This window comes from Enhydra lutris, unplaced genomic scaffold, assembly GCF_002288905.1.
Source record: "Enhydra lutris kenyoni isolate GAN:26980312 unplaced genomic scaffold, ASM228890v2 scaffoldscaffold5, whole genome shotgun sequence".
Lineage (NCBI taxonomy): Eukaryota > Metazoa > Chordata > Mammalia > Carnivora > Mustelidae > Enhydra > Enhydra lutris.
The window spans coordinates 50,963,781-50,981,938 of record NW_019154089.1 but is presented as its reverse complement, the minus strand read 5'-3'; the positions used below and the strand labels follow the sequence as shown (position 1 = coordinate 50,981,938).

The 18,158-nt window shown below is 39.2% G+C and overlaps 1 pseudogene; it reads right to left on the bottom strand.

Annotated features, from left to right (window-relative positions):
* Window positions 1–681: 681 nt before the first annotated feature.
* On the bottom strand, window positions 682–16,868 carry LOC111141237 (annotated as a pseudogene).
* Window positions 16,869–18,158: the final 1,290 nt, after the last annotated feature.

Sequence of the window (18,158 nt, the reverse complement as noted above, 5' to 3'; positions counted from 1 at the left end):
GAAAAGTCTTGGCTATTTATTCTAATGACAACACAGAGAAAGCTTCAGGTCTGCCTTTCAGGAATTATTACAGAGACCAATTTCATAGATTTCATAAGAATTGCAGAAATAAAATTTGAATTACACACACACACACACACACACACACGTCTTCATGGACATGCTTGTGGCTGTAGGTGACATCATACAACACGAGAACTCACAGAACCTGGTAGACACCTGCCACCAGTTCTGCATTCTACCCAGAAAATCTTATCTTGACATGAGCAAAGTGGGCCTCTTGACACTTTTGCATGGAGTATTTTGTAGTAGCTGCTTCATCCTCCATTTGAATTATTTCAACATGTGGTCATAATCCCAGAATTAACCAATTAAAAACTAGGGTGTCTGGGGCCATCCTGGATATGTACTGTTTTCTTTATTATGTTTTAATCCACAAGGTAACATACATTTAAAACTTTTAAGGAAAATTTACTTCAATCTGAAAATGCAAAAGCAAATATAAGCACAGAATCTGAAGATTGCTTCTTAAGAATTTCTAAGGGAGGCAGAAAATAGTGAGAATCAATTTTTGTACCACCCTCAAGTATGAATATGGGAAGACACCAGGGGTGCCCTGTGTGAGGGGAAAGCCTACTACAACCAAGACCTCCCCAAACATGCATCAAGGCTGCACCTCCATCAGGCCTTCTTCAGCTTCCTAAACCCACACAGCCAGCTGGCCACCATGCCTGGCAGCTTCCACAGAGCCACAATGTGCCCAGGGTGACCACCAGCAGGAACAAGAAGACATCCAGCAGGTACTGCTCATGCCATGGCTGCTGCAGGCCATGGACCTTGAGGTGGGCTGCACCCCCTGTCTGGATGATGTGGTCGATCCAGCCCACCAGCCTCTGGGTGGGGTCAGGGGGTGGGAGCGCCTGATGATGCTGGCAACCACAGCTGCTGACTTGTACCTGTTGGCAGAGACAGAGGTTGGGCATGACTCATGTGGTCTCAGAACTCTTAGAGACCTTGTATCACACACACACACACACACACACACACACACTTTCAGTCATATGCACAAAAGACTCTGTTTCAAGGAAAAGTTGTTGGCCTGGACTTGTCAGAGTCTAGCTGGGTCCCACTGAAAAGTTCAAGCTGGTCCTTCCATGCAAAGATGCATGCCTAGTGCTAAAAGTGCTAACTTATTTAAAAAAAAAAAAAAAAGGTGACTAAGTGTAAGGATGAGTCTCTACCCAGGGGGCAAAACTATAAAGAAGTGTCTGAGCTGTAAACAAGCCTCTACACAAGGACACTTACAGTAGGCTAAAGGAAAGAGTATATAGGAATACATGTGACAGAACATACCCTGGATTCAGAGTAAATGTCGTTGAGACCCTAATAAGATATCCAGTCCATTGTGATTTTCCCATCATTGTGCCAGAAGGGAATTTACCAAAGAGAAGATGGGCCCTTTACTGACTTACTTGAGAGAAATTCATCCCAACTTACTTTTTTGGCAGGCCCTGTGATAGTCCCTGAGAACACAGGGGAAAACAAGAGACACTGGGCTGTTGAGGGGAGCTAACTCTCTACTTTCTAGTGTAAGGGACAATAAGTAAATTAAAACAGAAAGAAATGGGGTAGTTACTGATCCTGAGAAGTGTTAAGAAGGAAAAATGAATTATGATTGAAGAGGGTGGAAGAGAGGGACACATTTAGGACTGTCACACAAAGACCACCCACCTCTCTGATGAGAGGGTACTGGAGATGAACCCCAACTGTCAAGAACCGGGCACCTAGGTGGCTCAGTGGGTTAAAGCCTCTGCCTTCAGCTCAGGTCATGATCCCAGGGTCCTGGAATCGAGCCCCGCATCGAGCTCTCTGCTCAGCATGGAGCCTGCTTCCTCCTCTCTCTCTGCCTGCCTCTCTGACTACTTGTGATCTCTGCCTGTCAAATAAATAAATAAAATCTTTTAAAAAAAAGAAGAAGAAGAAAAAGAAGAAGAAGAAGAAGAAGAAGAAGAAGAAGAAGAAGAAGGAGGAGGAGAAGAAGAAGGAGACAGACCTGTGAAGAAAAGAAAGGTTATCTGAGGGAGCAACACTGACAAATGGTCTGAAGCAGGAAACACTATGGCATATTAGGGAACAAGAAGGTGTCCTCCTGCTCAGTGTAATTCTATTATCAGTAGCCCCCAAATATAAGATCTCTCAGAGACCCTATGTAAGTAGGTCAGAGTCCTCATAACACTTAGGGAAAAATTGCTCACAACATCTAACCTAAATTGCCTAGTTCTGTTCTCAGAAGAAATAGGTCATCTGTTAACATTACACAGGTATCATTCCATGTCCCAGAAGTTTCAGCTTTTATTACAAAAAAAGAGCCATATGTTGCCCTTTTTGCTTAATGTCTTCATTCAGCCTAAGTGAACACAAGCCCAGAGAACTCCATACCTCTCGTCTTCAATGACTTCCTTCATCTTCAGAGCCAATGTCTCTGTCTTGATCTGCTTTAGCTGGATGGAGACACCAAACTTTTGGCTTCTACTTGGACCAGGTTGTCAGACTGGTCTCTAAGGACAGGAATCCCCACCATGGGTACACCATGTTGGATGGCCTCCATTATGCTATTCAACCCACCACAGGTGACAAAGAGACAGATCTGTGGGTGAGCTGTTGCAGATCAGGAACAGAGCAGAATATTTCAAGGTGAAAACTTCAGAACACCATGGAATGTATTTGGATAGGAAAAAATACCAAAGGATCTCAAGGTATGTTAGATAAAATGGATTTACTGATTTAGTTTTGGACACACTCAAGGGAGCATATTCCAGGATAGAAAATTCTGGCCTTGACTTTGTACAGAGACTCCTCTAAATCAATCCATCTAAGACTCAGAGCCCAGGGAAATCTGCAGAGAAGGGTGTAAGTAAGCATATTCTTCCTCCCACCCATCCAACCTTCTTTCTATCCTTTTTCTCTCTTTGCTTTCCTCTCTGTGTTCTCTCTCTCTCTGTGTCTTGTCTGTCTCTTACTTTGTAGGTCTCAGGATCTCCCTTTCACTGCCCATTCACTTCCTGCTTACATGAAGGCTAACACCTTCACTAACATCACATCTCATATAACATTCATCAAACTTACACTGTATGTCCTTTCTCCTCAATTTCATAAGAAATCCTCTCAAAGGGGCGCCTGCGTGGCTCAGTGGGTTAAAGCCTCTGCCTTCGGCTCAGGTCATGATCCCAGGGTGCTGGGATCGAGCCCCACATCGGGCTCTCTGCTCGGCGGGGAGCCTGCTTCCTCCTCTCTCTCTGCCTGCATCTCTGTCTACTTGTGATCTCTATCTGTCAAATAAATAAATAAAATCTTAAAAAAAAAAAAGATTCTCTTTCTAAAAAAAAAAAAAAGAAAGAAATCCTCTCAAGTAGGCAATGATGGACCACCCATCTAGGTATATCCAGTTCCTGTGTGCTCACCCCACTATTATTTAGAGAAAAGTAAAACAAGTGTTGATAATGAAGAGTTCATGTCAAACACTGCCTCTCAATAGGGATGTGCATCAGAATCTATTTGTGACTGGGTAATGCATATTATTAAGAAGGGCACATGTGGTCATGAGTACTGGGTTTTATGTGCAACTAATGAATCATTGAACACTACATCAAAAACTAATGCTGTACTAGATGCTGGCTAATTGAACATAATAATTAAAAATTAATTAATTAATCAATTAATTAAAAGAATCTATTTGTGTTTCTTTGAAAATTAGAAACCTTTTTCCCTATACCATGTGTAGAACCCTGTATCATAACTTCTCAATATGTTTGTGAGCCATAATCTTGGGGATCAACTTCTGATGTAATCAGTGGTTTTGGTAGTGAGGAGGTTCTAAAAAGTGGCACAAGACAAAGACAGCCTATTAGGGTACAAGAAGTTCTCTGTTACCAGAGAATTTGATGGACAAAATAACTGGCTGAGAGGTTACTTAGCTTCACACTCAGAAGTTTGGCATGTTCTTCAGACACTGTCAACATAAACTTTGTGAAAGTGTGAGTACACCTTTTGGGGAAAAAGAGGAAGAACCAATGTGTATTGATTGGAGTGTTTCTATAATGGCATGTGGCCTACCAGGGACTCAACAGTCTAGGAACAACAGTGGCAACAAGAACCCCAAATGTATTCCCAGAGTCCGCGAACTGTCTTTGATTGTGTCTGGACAACCTTGGTCTGTGCCAAATATGATAAATTCCAAATAACCTAATGAAAATATTGCTTCTGGTGGCAAGAATCAGGACTGGAATAGAAAGGAAGAAGAAAACATGGCAGCTGAAGCCATTTGGGAAGCAGAGCCTGATTTCCCAAGAACTCCAGCTGGCTGCTCCATTCCTGTCCTCTAAAGATTACCTTTAGCTACAAGATGGCCTTTCTCATGCTGGTGGGGTTGCCCAGTGGAAACCTAAATATACATAAATAGAAAGAGAAAAGAAGATCCAGGCACTCCTCACCCAAGAGGTCATTCTGAGGAAGCCAGTCCACGACTTTCACATTTGCTGCCAATTTGACTTCTTTGGGCCAACAAGAAGGATTATACTTCCATATCACCCCTTGGGACAGATGAGCAAAGGCACTCTTCATCTCCCTGAGAACTTCCTAGGACTGATAGCTGTTCACAATGGAGCCCAGGGCCACAAGGACAAAACCAGTCTCCATACACGGCAATGAAATTCTCACACTCCTAGAGAGAAGTAAGAAAGGAAAGGAGATTAACACAGTTGTTCATGAAAGCCTGGATGCTTTGAAATGAAAGTCAGCTATTTACTGAATACATCTTCCTGTCAGTGCCTAGAGCTCACTAGGTTCTCCTAGCCCCTGGACAGCTCAGTGTCCTCTGCACTCTGCTCATATCCATTGTCTGGTGGACTTGAAGTCATTTCTCTGAGATCTCAGGACACATCCTACCATATAAACACTTTCAATAATCACAAATGAATGTGAAGACAGCTGTAGGTGTCCAGCCACTACTACAATAGTCCAAGTTGCCCTTGAGGCACTCAAAGCATACTATAGCACCAACATCTAGATCTAGGACTTGTGTGTATAACAGTGTTTTATAGCAAAGGAAAGTGGAGGTGGTGGGAATCTCTTCAAGGAACTACAGAACACTCATGAAAGAAATTGAAGAAGACACAAAAAGATGGAAGACCATTCCATGCTCTTGGATCAGAAGAATAAACATTGTTAAAATGTCTATACTACCTAGAGCAATCTATACTTTTAATGCCATTCCGATCAAAATTTCACCAGTATTTTTCAAAGAGCTGGAGCAAATAATCCTAAAATTTGTATGGAATCAGAAGAGACCCCGAATTGCTAAGGAAATGTTGAAAAACAAAAATAAAACTGGTGGCATCACGTTACCTGATTTCAAGCTTTACTACAAAGCTGTGGTCACCAAGACAGCAAGGTACTGGCATAAAAACAGACACATAGACCAGTGGAACAGAGTAGAGAGCCCAGATATGGACGCTCAACTCTACGGTCAATTAATCTTCGACAAAGCAGGAAAAAATATACAGTGGAAAAAAGGACAGTCTCTTCAATAAATGGTGCTGGGAAAATTGGACAGCTATATGTAGAAGAATGAAACTCGACCATTCTCTACATAGTACACAAAGATAAACTTGAAATGGATAAAAGACCTCAACATGAGACAGGAATCCATCAGAATCCTAGAGGAGAACATAGGCAGTAACCTCTTTGATATCAGCCACAGCAACTTCTTTCAAGATATGTCTCCAAAGGCAAAGGAAACAAAAGCAAAGATGAACTTTTGGGACTTCATCAAGATCAAAAGCTTCTGCACAGCAAAGGAAACAGTCAACAAAACAAAGAGGCAATCCATGGAATGGGAGAAGATATTTGCAAATGACAGTACAGACAAAAGGTTGATATCCAGTATCTATAAAGAACTTCTCAAACTCAACACACACAAAACAGATAATCATATCAAAAAAATGGGCAGAAGATATGAACAGACACTTCTCCAATGAAGACATACAAATGGCTATCAGACACATGAAAAAATGTTCATCATCACTAGCCATCAGGGAGATTCAAATCAAAACCACATTGAGATACCACCTTACAGCAGTTAGAAGGGCCAAAAATAGCAAGACAGGAAACAACGTGTGTTGGAAAGGATGTGGAGAAAGGGGAACCCTATTACACTGTTGGTGGGAATCCAAGTTGGTGCAGTCACTTTGGAAAACAGTGTGGAGATTCCTCAAGAAATTAAAAATAGAGCTTCCCTATGAGCCTGCAATTGCACTACTGGGTATTTACCCCAAAGATACAGATGTAGTGAAAAGAAGGGCCATCTGTACCCCAATGTTTATAGCAGCAATGGCCACAGTTGCCAACCTGTGGAAAGAACGAAGATGCCCTTCAATGGACGAATGGATAAAGAAGATATGGTCCATATACACTATGGAGTATTATGCCTCCATCAGAAAGGATGAATACCCAACTTTTGTAGCAACATGGATGGGACTGGAAGAGATTATCCTGAGTGATATAAGTCAAGCAGAGAGAGTCAATTATCATATGGTTTCACTTATTTGTGGAGCATAACAAATAACATGGAGGACATGGGGAGATGGAGAGGAGAAGGGAGTTGAGGGAAATTGGAAGGGGAAGTGAACCATGAGAGACTATGGACTCTGAAAAACAACCTGAGGGTTTTGAAGGGGCAGGGGGTGGGAGGTTGGGGGAGCCAGGTGGTGGGTATTAAGGAGGGCACATATTGCATGGAGCACTGGGTGTGGTGCAAAAACAATGAATACTGTTATGCTGAAAAGAAATTAAAAAAAAAAAAAAGAAAGAAAGAAAACATGGTCCCAGGGTTATCCTCATCCCTCATTCTAGGTGTGGGGAAGTATGGTCATTTTGGAGTGTTCCAATGCCAGACCAGAGGTGCTAGTGCCTGGGAGAATGCCAGTTGCTATCCTGGCCCAGTTGGGGGCAGCATGCCTTCTGGAAGCTAAGGTAGATGATGGGGAAATGTTTCTATTATTGTTTCCTTCATATGCTTATTAGCTATCTGTCTGTCCTCTTTGTTGAGGGGTCTGGGAAGGTTTAACCATTTTAAAATTTTTGATTGGGGTTTTTTATTGTTATTATTGAGTTTTAAGAGTTTTTTGTATATTTTGTGTATATGGTTGTGTATTTCTTATAATAGTCATTATCAGATACTTCTTCTACAAACGTTTACTTTTGGTTTGAGTTTCCTACTTTTATTCCCTTAAGACTGTCTTTCTCAGAACAGAAATTTTAATTTCAATTTAGCCCATTTACCAACTCTCTTCTAGAACATGTCATAGGTTTTGTATCTAAAAAGTAATTACCAAACCCTAGCTTTCATTCAGTTTTCTCAATTCTTTAAAACATTTTTCTTCTTTCCTTTGTATTTTTAGGTGTTTCCAGATCCCAACCTCTACCCCATTGTTCCTCTCGGGCTTTACATGACTCCATACAGCACAATACTCTAAAAGTTACTACTCCAAAGAACTACTTAAAACAGTTTCATTGCCCTTTTACAATTATAATGATCAATGTAAATTTATTACTTAAAATTAGAAAAGGCAGAATATGATGTCAGGATAAGAAGGTGAAGGCTCTCATTTCCTCACAGAAACATTTAAAACAAAAAGAACTAAAGACTGACTTCATAACTTTATAGGTCTTGGGGAAACAGTATATACAGAAACCACATATGCCCATCGAGGAACAAAAAACACACTCAAAATGCTGGAACTTTCTATGTCATTCTTACTCTCCCTTGTCCTACCCTCTTCTTGGAGAGGCACGTCACAGTCCAGAGGCAGTCGTGCTGGCCTTGCCTTCCCCAGCAGCAGAAGAACAGAAAAAATTTGCAACATTACAACCACTCTGTGGGCTCCCAAGTGGCAAGTTTCTGTCTCACCAAACTTGGAATGGCAATATAGTCCAGATATCAGGCAGGCAGTACTCTGGTAAGGTAATAGTAATAGTGGCACCATGGCATTTAAAACATACACAATTCCACAGAACTTAGAGTCTTGGGGCAAGAGATATGGGTAAAAAATAAAATAGAATACCTAAAGCCCTGAACAGAATCTGAGTGAGAGTCTCTGGGAACATAAGACATTAAAATTAGTCAAGTATGCAGGAAGAATCAGAGTTGAATAAATAAATAGATTAATTAATTAATTAAATGCACATAAATAAGTAAATGCAAATAAATGTCCTAGACAGGACAAATACCCAAAAATATCTGAGAGACTTTAATCCTTTGCCCCTGGCTCTTCCAAAAACTCATAACATCCCCCACTAATTAGTAAAGTTCTTTCATGGCAGTCTGCAAATACTGGCTGAGGTGACTGTTCTTCCAAATGCCCAATTTTCTACAAAAGATCACCAAAAAAAGACAGAAACAAGTCATCCAAAGGAAAAAAATAAATCTCCAGAAACCCCACCTTGAGGACACACAGAAATTGGGTTTACTAAACAAAGACTTACAAAGTTGACTAAATATGTTCAAAAAACTAAATAAAAATGTGGACAAAGATCTAAAGAAAATCAGGAAGACAATATATGAATAAAACTGATAATATCAAGAAGTGCAGAATTTTTTAAAAAAGAGCAAAGGAAATATAGAGGTGAAAAATACAATAATTAAATTGAAAAATTCAGTAGGATATTTCAACAGCAGGCCTAAACAAACCAAAGAAAGATGTACTCAGCTTGAAGACAGGGCATTTAAAGCATCAAATATAAGAAGCAAAATGGAGAAAGTATCCAGAAAATGGAAAGGAGTCTAGGGACTCATAGGACCCCATCATATGGATTAATGTATATGTTATGAAGATCACAAGAGAAGAGAGAGAGAAAGAAGCACAACAATTGCTTAAGGAAATAATGGCATACAAGATAATATTACATGTAGATATTATATGTAACACCATATTATATGTAAAAATTCCAAACACAACAAAAAACCCTGTCAGAACTGATAAACAGTAATGAAAAGTACCAAAAACACCAAAAAAATAGCTCACAAATATCAATTGCAATACTGTATATTAATAATGAACATTTCAAGAAGGAAATGAGTAAAACAATTCTATTTATAATATACTCCAAAAATAAAATACTTAGGAATAAACTTAACCAAAGAAATGAAAGATTTTACATTGAAAACTATAAGATATTGTCAAAAAAATTTAAAAGACATAAATAAATGGAAAGAAGTCCAGGCTTCATGAGTTTGAAGACTTAATGCTTTATAAAGATGTCAATACAAACCAAAGTGATCTACAGATACATGCAATCTTTATCAATAGCAAACAATATTTTGTTGCAGAAATAGAAAAGTTATCCTAAAATTCATATGGAATTTCAAAAGAACCTGAGTACCCAAAACATCTTGGGAAAAAAAGAAAAGTTGGAGGTCTCACTTTTCCAGATTTCCAAACTTACTAAAAAACAACAATAATCCAATAATCAAAATAATATGTGACTGGTATAAAGATAGATAGATACATCAATAAATAAAAAAAGCTATCCCAGAAATACACCCTTATATATTTGGTCAAATAACTTTTGACAAATGTGCCGAGACCACTGATGATGTAAAAGACAGTATTATCAACAAATGATGTTGAAAACTGGATAAAACCATAACTCAAAATAAGCAAAGACTTGGATATTTCTCCAAGAAGACATATAAAAAGCCAATAAGCTTATGAAATGGTGAACATCACTAATCAGGGAAATTCTAATCTAATCACAGTGAGACTATACTTCCCACTCATTAAGAGGGCTAAAAACAAAATTAAAACACACACACACAAACAGAAAATGACAAGTATTTATGAAAATATGGAAAAGTTGGAACTCTTATGCATTGTTGATAGAAATGTAAACTGGGACAGTCACTCTAAAAGACTATATAGCAGTTCCTCAAAAATTAAATATATAATTGTCATACAACGCAGAAATTCCATTTCTCAGTATATTCCCAAAAGAATTAAAAGCAGAGACTCAAACAAATATTTTACATTACTGTTAATGAACATAGCAGCATTATTCACAATAGCCAATATTGAAAGTAACCCAAGTGCCTTGGATAGATGAATAGATAAACAAATGTGGTATATACATACAATGAAATATTACTCAACCTAAAAAGGAAAGAAATTTGGACACATGCTATATGATTGAATCTTGAAGACATTATGTAAAGTGAAATAAGCCATCACAGAAGAATAAACATTGTATGATTCCACATATATAAAGTACCTATAATAGTCAAATTCATATGACAAAAGAACAGTGGTTTCCAGGGTCTGGAGGCAGAGAGGAAATAAGGAGTCATGGTTGAGTGGGTATGAAGTTTCAGTTTGGAAAGAAGAAAATGTTCTGGAGATGCGGTGATGGTTGCCAACAGTATGGAAGTTCTTAATGACCCCGAACTGTACTCTTCACGTGGTTAAAGTGGTAAATTTTATACTATGTATATTTGGTTACAGTAAAAAAAAAAAAAAATGGGAAAGGAGAGAAGAAAAATTACACAAGTATTTGCTGTCTCACGGATTACACACTCTAACTTCCATTATTCTCCACCTTAATAATTCCTGTGTCAGTTCTAAGACCTAACTCACCATCATGTCAGGTAAGACCTGTGTTTTGTCCTGGTCTTATTTGTTCAACTGAATCTTCCACTACTCTAATGTGGCCAGTGTCACTGAAGGAACCCAGCCTCATGGCCATCTCACTTATACCTCCACACATTGGACCTCCTATTCTCTCAACCTGCTGTGTCTTCCTCCCCAGTTCCATTTCTTTGAAAATGCCACCATGAACCAAAGTCCATTTTGCCCATGAATCATTCCCCAGCTTTTTCTGTTCCCTCAATACAAGGCTAGCATAAGAAGGGTGGAGAACTTGGTGCCTAGAAAGCCCAGTCCAGATCTAGGCTTTAGTGCTCTGAGATGAATGGTACTGGGGGAAAAATATATATATATATGATGGTCTCCAATTTTATAAATGAGAGGACAGACATTCAGGTGATATATATATATATATATATCACCTGAATGTCCTCTCATTTATAAAATTGGAGACCATCACTGTTCCCTCAAGGTGGCATGATATACAATCTATGAAGTAAATTCCATATAATAACAACCTAGTACCTACAGGCAACAGGCAGCCACTAATCTCAGCTCTACTTCATTTTGATAACTTCTAGAGGAGTGGTTCTTGAGTTCAGGCTCTGCATTCAGACCACCCGAGTAGCATTTAAAACTTATAATACCTATCCCCAATCCCAGACCAATCAAATCAGAAAATTTAGACTGAGTCAGGAATGGGGGCTCTACAGGAAGGAACCATTGGAGATGATGCCTGCAGGTCTTGCTGAAAGTTGCACCCAGTCCTGCCTTGTTATACTATGCCTCTTTTGTTTTTTAACAAAAACAATTTTATGTATTTGAGAGAGACAGAGAGTGAGAGAGAGATCATGAGGGGGGGGAAGGGTAGAGGGAGAAGTAGACTCCCCACTGAGCTGGAAGCCCAATGCAAACTTCATCCCAAGGCCCTGAAATCATGAACTGAACTGAAGGCAGATGCTTAACCAACTGAGCCACCCAGTGGCCTCTATGTCTCTATCTCTCTCTCTTTCTCTCTTTAAAATATATTTCATCATGGATAACCAATCTCTTTAAAAGTCCTTTCATGCAGTAGCCTCTCACTTCATAATTATTATGCATGTGATCAAAAAAATTAAAATTAAAATATCAACATATTGAAGCATTTTTACCAGCAAGGGTAGGGCCAGGGTAAGGAATAGGAAGAGCTTAAGAGTTCCTCAAGGAGGTTCACAATAACAGGGTCATGTAGGACCTAACAATACTTCCATTACCCTTACAGGAAGGGCTTCCTTAAAAGTAGGTCCTGGAGTCAGCAAGCTGGCAGTGTAGGAATCCCTGGATATTCTTTCTCCTTGAAAACACACCAATTTGGCAAAATTTCATGGTCAAATTCCCATTGTAAGAAATCCAGAAACTAAATGAAAGTGTACTGCACCCAAGGCAAAGGTTAAACAAATTTACCAGAGCTGGCAAATAGTTTTGAAAATACCCTCTCATCAGAATTCCAGCAGGTGGATAGCCACATAAACAAGAATAAAGTTGGACCTTTACATCATACAAAATTTCAAAATTGATGAAAGAATTAAAAATAAGACCTGAACTACAAAGCTCTTAGAAGAAAACATGGGGGGAAAATTTCATGGTTTTGGTCTTGGCAACGATTTCAGTGATATAGGACCATGGACAGGCAACAAAACCAAAAATAAACAAGTGGGACTACATCAAACCAAAAGCTCTATATAGACTAAAAAGACAATTTAGAGAATACAACCTAGAGAATAATACATTAATTATTATTATTATGTTTTAATACATTAATACAACCTAGAGAAAGTATTAAAAACAATATACCTGATAAAAGGTTAATCTCCAAAATATACAGAGAGGACTACAAGTCAATAGCAAAAATTAAAAAAAAAAGAAAAATTCCTATAACCCGATTAAAAAATGGGCTAAGTACTGAAATTACATTTATCCAAAGACAAAATACAAACAGCCAACAGATACATGAAAAAAAGCTCAAAAAGTACTAGTAATCTGGGAAACACAAATTAAAACCACAATAAGGTATCTCTTCATACCTGTCAGTACAGCTATTACCAAAAAGCAGAAAGACAAGTGTTGAAGACATGAAGAAGTTGCAACATTTATATACTAGTTTCCAACTAGTAGCTGGAAATGCAAAGTGGTATAGCCACTGTGGCAAACAGTGCAGTGATTCCTCAAAAAATTACAAATACAACCACCTAATGATTCATCAATCTGATTTCTGTGTATATAGCCAAGAAAAAAATCAGGATCTCAAAAAGATTGCTGCACTCCCATATTAATTAAAGCAGGATTCATAATAGCTGAGACGTGGATACAACCAAAATATCCATCAAAAGATGAACAGGTAAAAAGTTATCATGTAGAGATAGATAAACACACAGGAATATTATTTTCCCCTTTAAAAGAAAAATATTTTATGCAACACCTGGATGGCTCAGTTGGTTAAGTGTCTGCCTTCAGCTCAGGTCATGGTCCCAGGGTCTTGAGATTGAGCCCCTCTGCCTCTCCCCCAATTCATGTGCTCAATCTTCTCTCTCTCTGTGAAATAAGTAAATAAAAAATCTTAAAAGAAAAGAAGGAAATTTTACAATATATGAAAACATGGATGAATTTTGATGACAATATGCTAAGTGACATAAACAAATATTACATGATTTTAATTATATGAAGTATCTAAAACTCAAATTCATAGAATCAAGAGAGAAAAACTACATGGTCCTCTCAATTGATGCAGAAAAAGCATTTGACAAACTACAGCATCCATTCCTGATTAAAATGATTCAAAGTATAAGGATAGAGGAAACATTCTTCAACTTCATCAAATCTAACTATGAAAAACCCACAGTGAATATCATCCTCAATGGGGAAAGCTGACAGCCTTCCCTTTAAGATGAGGAACACGACAAGTATGCACACTCTTGCCACTTCTAATACTATGAAGTCCTGGTAACAGCAATCAGACAATAAAGAGAAAAAAAAGGTATTCAGATTAGCAGTAAAGAAGTCAAGCTCTCTCTCTTCACAGATGACATGATACTTTATATGGAAAACCCAAAATATTCCACCTCCAAACTACTAGAACTCATACAACAATTCAGTAATGTGGCAGGATACAAAATCAATGTACAGAAATCGGTTGCTTTCTTATACGCTAAAATAGAAAAAGGGAATTTAGAGAATCAATTCCACTTACTATAGCACCAAGAACAATAAGATACCTGGGAATAAACCTAACCAAAGAGGTAAAGGATCTGTACTCAAGGAACTATAGAACACTCATGAAAGAAATTGAAGAAGACACAAAAAGATGGGAGAGCATTCCATGCTCATAGATCAGAAGAATAAACATTGTTAAAATGTCTATACTGCCTAGAGCAATCTATACTTTCAATGCCACTCCAATCAAAATTCCATTGGCATTTTTCAAAGAGCTGGAGCAAAAATCCTAAAATTTGTATGGAACCAGAAGAGACCACGAATTGCTAAGGAAATGTTGAAAAAGAAAAACAAAACTGGGAGCATCACGTTGCCTGATTTCAAGCTTTACTACAAAGCTGTGATCACCAAGACAGCATGGTACTGGCACAAAAACAGACACATAGACCAGTGGGACAGAGTACAAAGGCCAGATATGGACCCTCAACTCTATGGTCAAATTATCTTTGACAAAGCAGGAAAAAAGTATACAGTGGAAAAAAGTGTTCAATAAATGGTGTTGGGAAAATGGACAGCTTTGTGTAGAAGACTGAAACTTGACCATTCTCTTACACCATACACAAAGATAAACTTGAAATGGATAAAAGACTCAACATGAGACAGGAGTCCATCAGAATCCTAGAGGAGAATATAGGCAGTAACCTCTTTGACATCATCCACAACAACTTCTTTCAAGATATGTCTCCAAAGGCAAAGGAAAAAAAAGCGAAAATGAATTTTTAGGACTTCATGAAGATCAAAAGCTTCTGCACAGCAAAGGAAAACAGTCAACAAAACAAAGAGGCAACCCACGGAATGGGAGAAGCTATTTGCAAATGACAGTGCAGACAAAGGGCTGATATCCAAGATCTATAAAGAACTCCTCAAACTCAACACACACAAAACAGATAATCATGTCAAAAAATGGGCAGAAGACATGAACAGACACTTCTCCAAAGAAGACATAGAAATGGCTAACAGGCACATGAAAAAATGTTCATCATCATTAGCTATCAGGGAGATTCAAATCACAACCACATTGAGATACCACCTTACTTACACCAGTTAGAACGACCAAGATCAACAAGACAGTAAACAACAAGTGTTGGAGAGGATGTGGAGAAAGGGGAACCCTCTTACACTGTTGGTGGGAATCCAAGTCGGTGCAGCCACTTTTGAAAACAGTGTGGAGATTCCTTAAGAACTTAATAATAGAGCTTCCCTATGACCCTGCAATTGCACTACTGGGTATTTACCCCAAAGATACAGATGGTAGTGAAAAGAAGGGCCATCTGTACCCCAACGTTCATAACAGTAATGGCCACAGTTGCCAACCTGTGGAAAGAACCAAGATGCCCTTCAACGGACGAATGGATAAAGAAGATATGGTCCATATACACTATGAAGTATTATGCTTCCATCAGGAAGGATGAATACCCAACTTTTGTATCAACATGGACAGGACTAGAAGAGATTATGCTGAGTGAAATAAGTCAAGCAGAGAGAGTCAATTATCATATGGTATTGCTTATTTGTGGAGCATAAGGAATAGCATGGAGGACATGGGGAAATGGAGAGAAGTGAGTTGAGAAATTGGAGGGAGAGATGAACTATGAAAGACTGTAGACTCTTAGAAACAAACTGAGGGTTTTGGAGGGGAGTGGCAGGTTGGGTGAGCCTGGTGATAGGTATTATGGAGGGCACGTATTGCATGGAGCACTGGGTGTGGTGCATAAACAATGAAGTCTGGAACATTGAAAAGAAATTTTAAAAAATTATTTTTTTTTAAATTTACCTATGTAAAAAAAAAAGTATTCATTAATTTCCAGGGGTTGGGGGAAGTAGGTAATTGGTAATTACTATTCAAAGGAGGAAGAGTTACAGTTAAGTGAAATGAATAAGATATAGAGATCTAAGGCACAACATGGTACCTATAGTCAATAATTATGTGGTATATGTTAAAAATGTGTTAGGAAGGGCACCTGGGTGGCTCAGTGGGTTAAAGCCCCTGCCTTTGGCTCAGGTCATGATCCCAGGGTCCTGGGATCGAGCCCCGCATCGGGCTCTCTGCTCAGCGGGGAGCCTGCTTCCCCCCCTACCCATCTCTCTCTCTCTCTGGCTGCCTCTCTGCATACTTGTGATCTCTGCCTGTCAAATATATAAATAAATAAATCTTTAAAAAAATGTGCTAGGAAGGTGGATCCCATATTGTCATTCTTACCACAGTAAAATAAAGTATAAAATAACAGAATGGAATAAAAATTTAAATGAAATTGATTTAAATTAAATCAAATTAAAATAAAAAGGTACATCCTAGGTGTTTTGTTATCTCATCCTACTTTACTCCCAGTTCCCATTGGCAGAGGACTCAACAACTCTGCACTGAAAAGCTTTGCATAAGTCCATATTGAGCATAAAGATTTCACTTACTTGTGGTACTGCTTTAACAGATCTCACCATTAAGCCTCCAACATACACAATGCTGGGTAACAGGGGCTGAGTAAATTCAAGGGCAAAGTCAGAGTTAACAAACCACAGCTCTGCTTTCCTTAGAAGATGAGACAAAACGGGCCTAGAACCTTCTGGGAAATGTTCCTTAATGGTGCTGTCAAATGCAGATTGGATTTGCCATTGCCTCATGAAGAAATCAAAGAGCATCAGAAAATTCTTCATTCTGCCCCAGAAGTCCATGTGGTCAGATAGCAAGGAATGGAATGCTGGAACATAAGACACAGGGATTGGTTGCCCGAAGTCCACACTGGCAAATGGGGTGGGAAGAATTGACACAAATGGCTTCCGAAGCTTGTCAGCAACCAGGAAAGAACAGAAGTCAAATGCTTCAGCAAATAATAGGTCAAAGTTCTCATACTTTAAGGAATCCATGATATCTCCTCTCCTTAGTAAATCACTGTATTGAATTCCCAGTTGTTCCATTAACTTTAAAAAGTTGTCAAGTGCTGGGGTGCCTGGGTGCCTCAGTGGGTTAAAGCCTCTGCCTTCAGCTCAGATCATGATCCCAGGTCACTCAAACCCTGAAGTTCCATGTTTCAGTCTAGGGGGATGCCCTAAAGACCTTTCCCTTTTGCTGTGGATCTGTGAGTCTGTCCTCAGTCCCCAGCATGGGAGGCTTTTGTGCTCTGGTGGTGCAAGGTCCCAGAGATTCCCTCCACCTTCCATTTATCTTCCAGTATTTGCCTGTAGAGTCATGGCTCCCAGCTTCATACCTCAAAACCAACCGCCAGAGAGATTCTGTTTGTAGAGATCTGGATATATCTTCTTACATCTCAGGCTGATTTCGTGGCTGTTCAGAGTGGTCTGGTAGATATACAGCTCAATTCAGGGAACTGGTTGAAATAGGGTCCCCCTCCTCCTCTGTCATCTTGCTCCAACTCCCATAGCTTGTGCTTTCTGTAGGACGGCAGCACAACCCTCTTTGTGAGCTCCTGTGTGAATGCTTGTGTCTTGAATGAGTGTGCACAATGAATCTCTGTAAAAGGAAGTTGCCCTCAAAGCAGTGTCATACATGTGCTCTTGGAGAAAGTTCAGTTAAGATCTTGCCAGCCAATATCAGACACATGAAAAAATGTTCATCATCACTAGCCATCAGAGAGATTCAAATTAAAACCACATTGAGATACCACCTTACACCAGTTAGAATGGCCAAAATTAGCAAGACAGAAACAACATGTGTGGAGAGGATGTGGAGAAAGGGGAGCCCTCTTACACTGTTGGTGGGAATGCAAGTTGGTGCAGCCACATTGGAAAACAGTGTGGAGATTCCTCAAGAAATTAAAAATAGAGCTTCCCTATGACCCTGCAATTGCACTCCTGGATATTTACCCCAAAGATACAGAAGTAGTGAAAAGAAGGGCCATCTGTACCCCAATGTTTATAGCAGCAATGGCCACGGTCGCCAAACTGTGGAAAGAACCAAGATGCCCTTCAACGGATGAATGGATACGGAAGATGTGGTCCATGTACACTATGGAGTATTATGCCTCCATCAGAAAGGATGAATACCCAACTTTTGTAGCAACATGGACAGGACTGGAAGAGATTATGCTGAGTAAACTAAATCAAGCAGAGAGAGTCAATTATCATATGGTTTCACTTATTTGCGGAGCATAACAAATAGCATGGAGGACAAGGGGAGATGGAGAGGAGAAGGGAGTTGAGGGAAATTGGAAGGGGAGGTGAACCGTGAGAGACTATGGACTCTGAAAAACAATCTGAGGG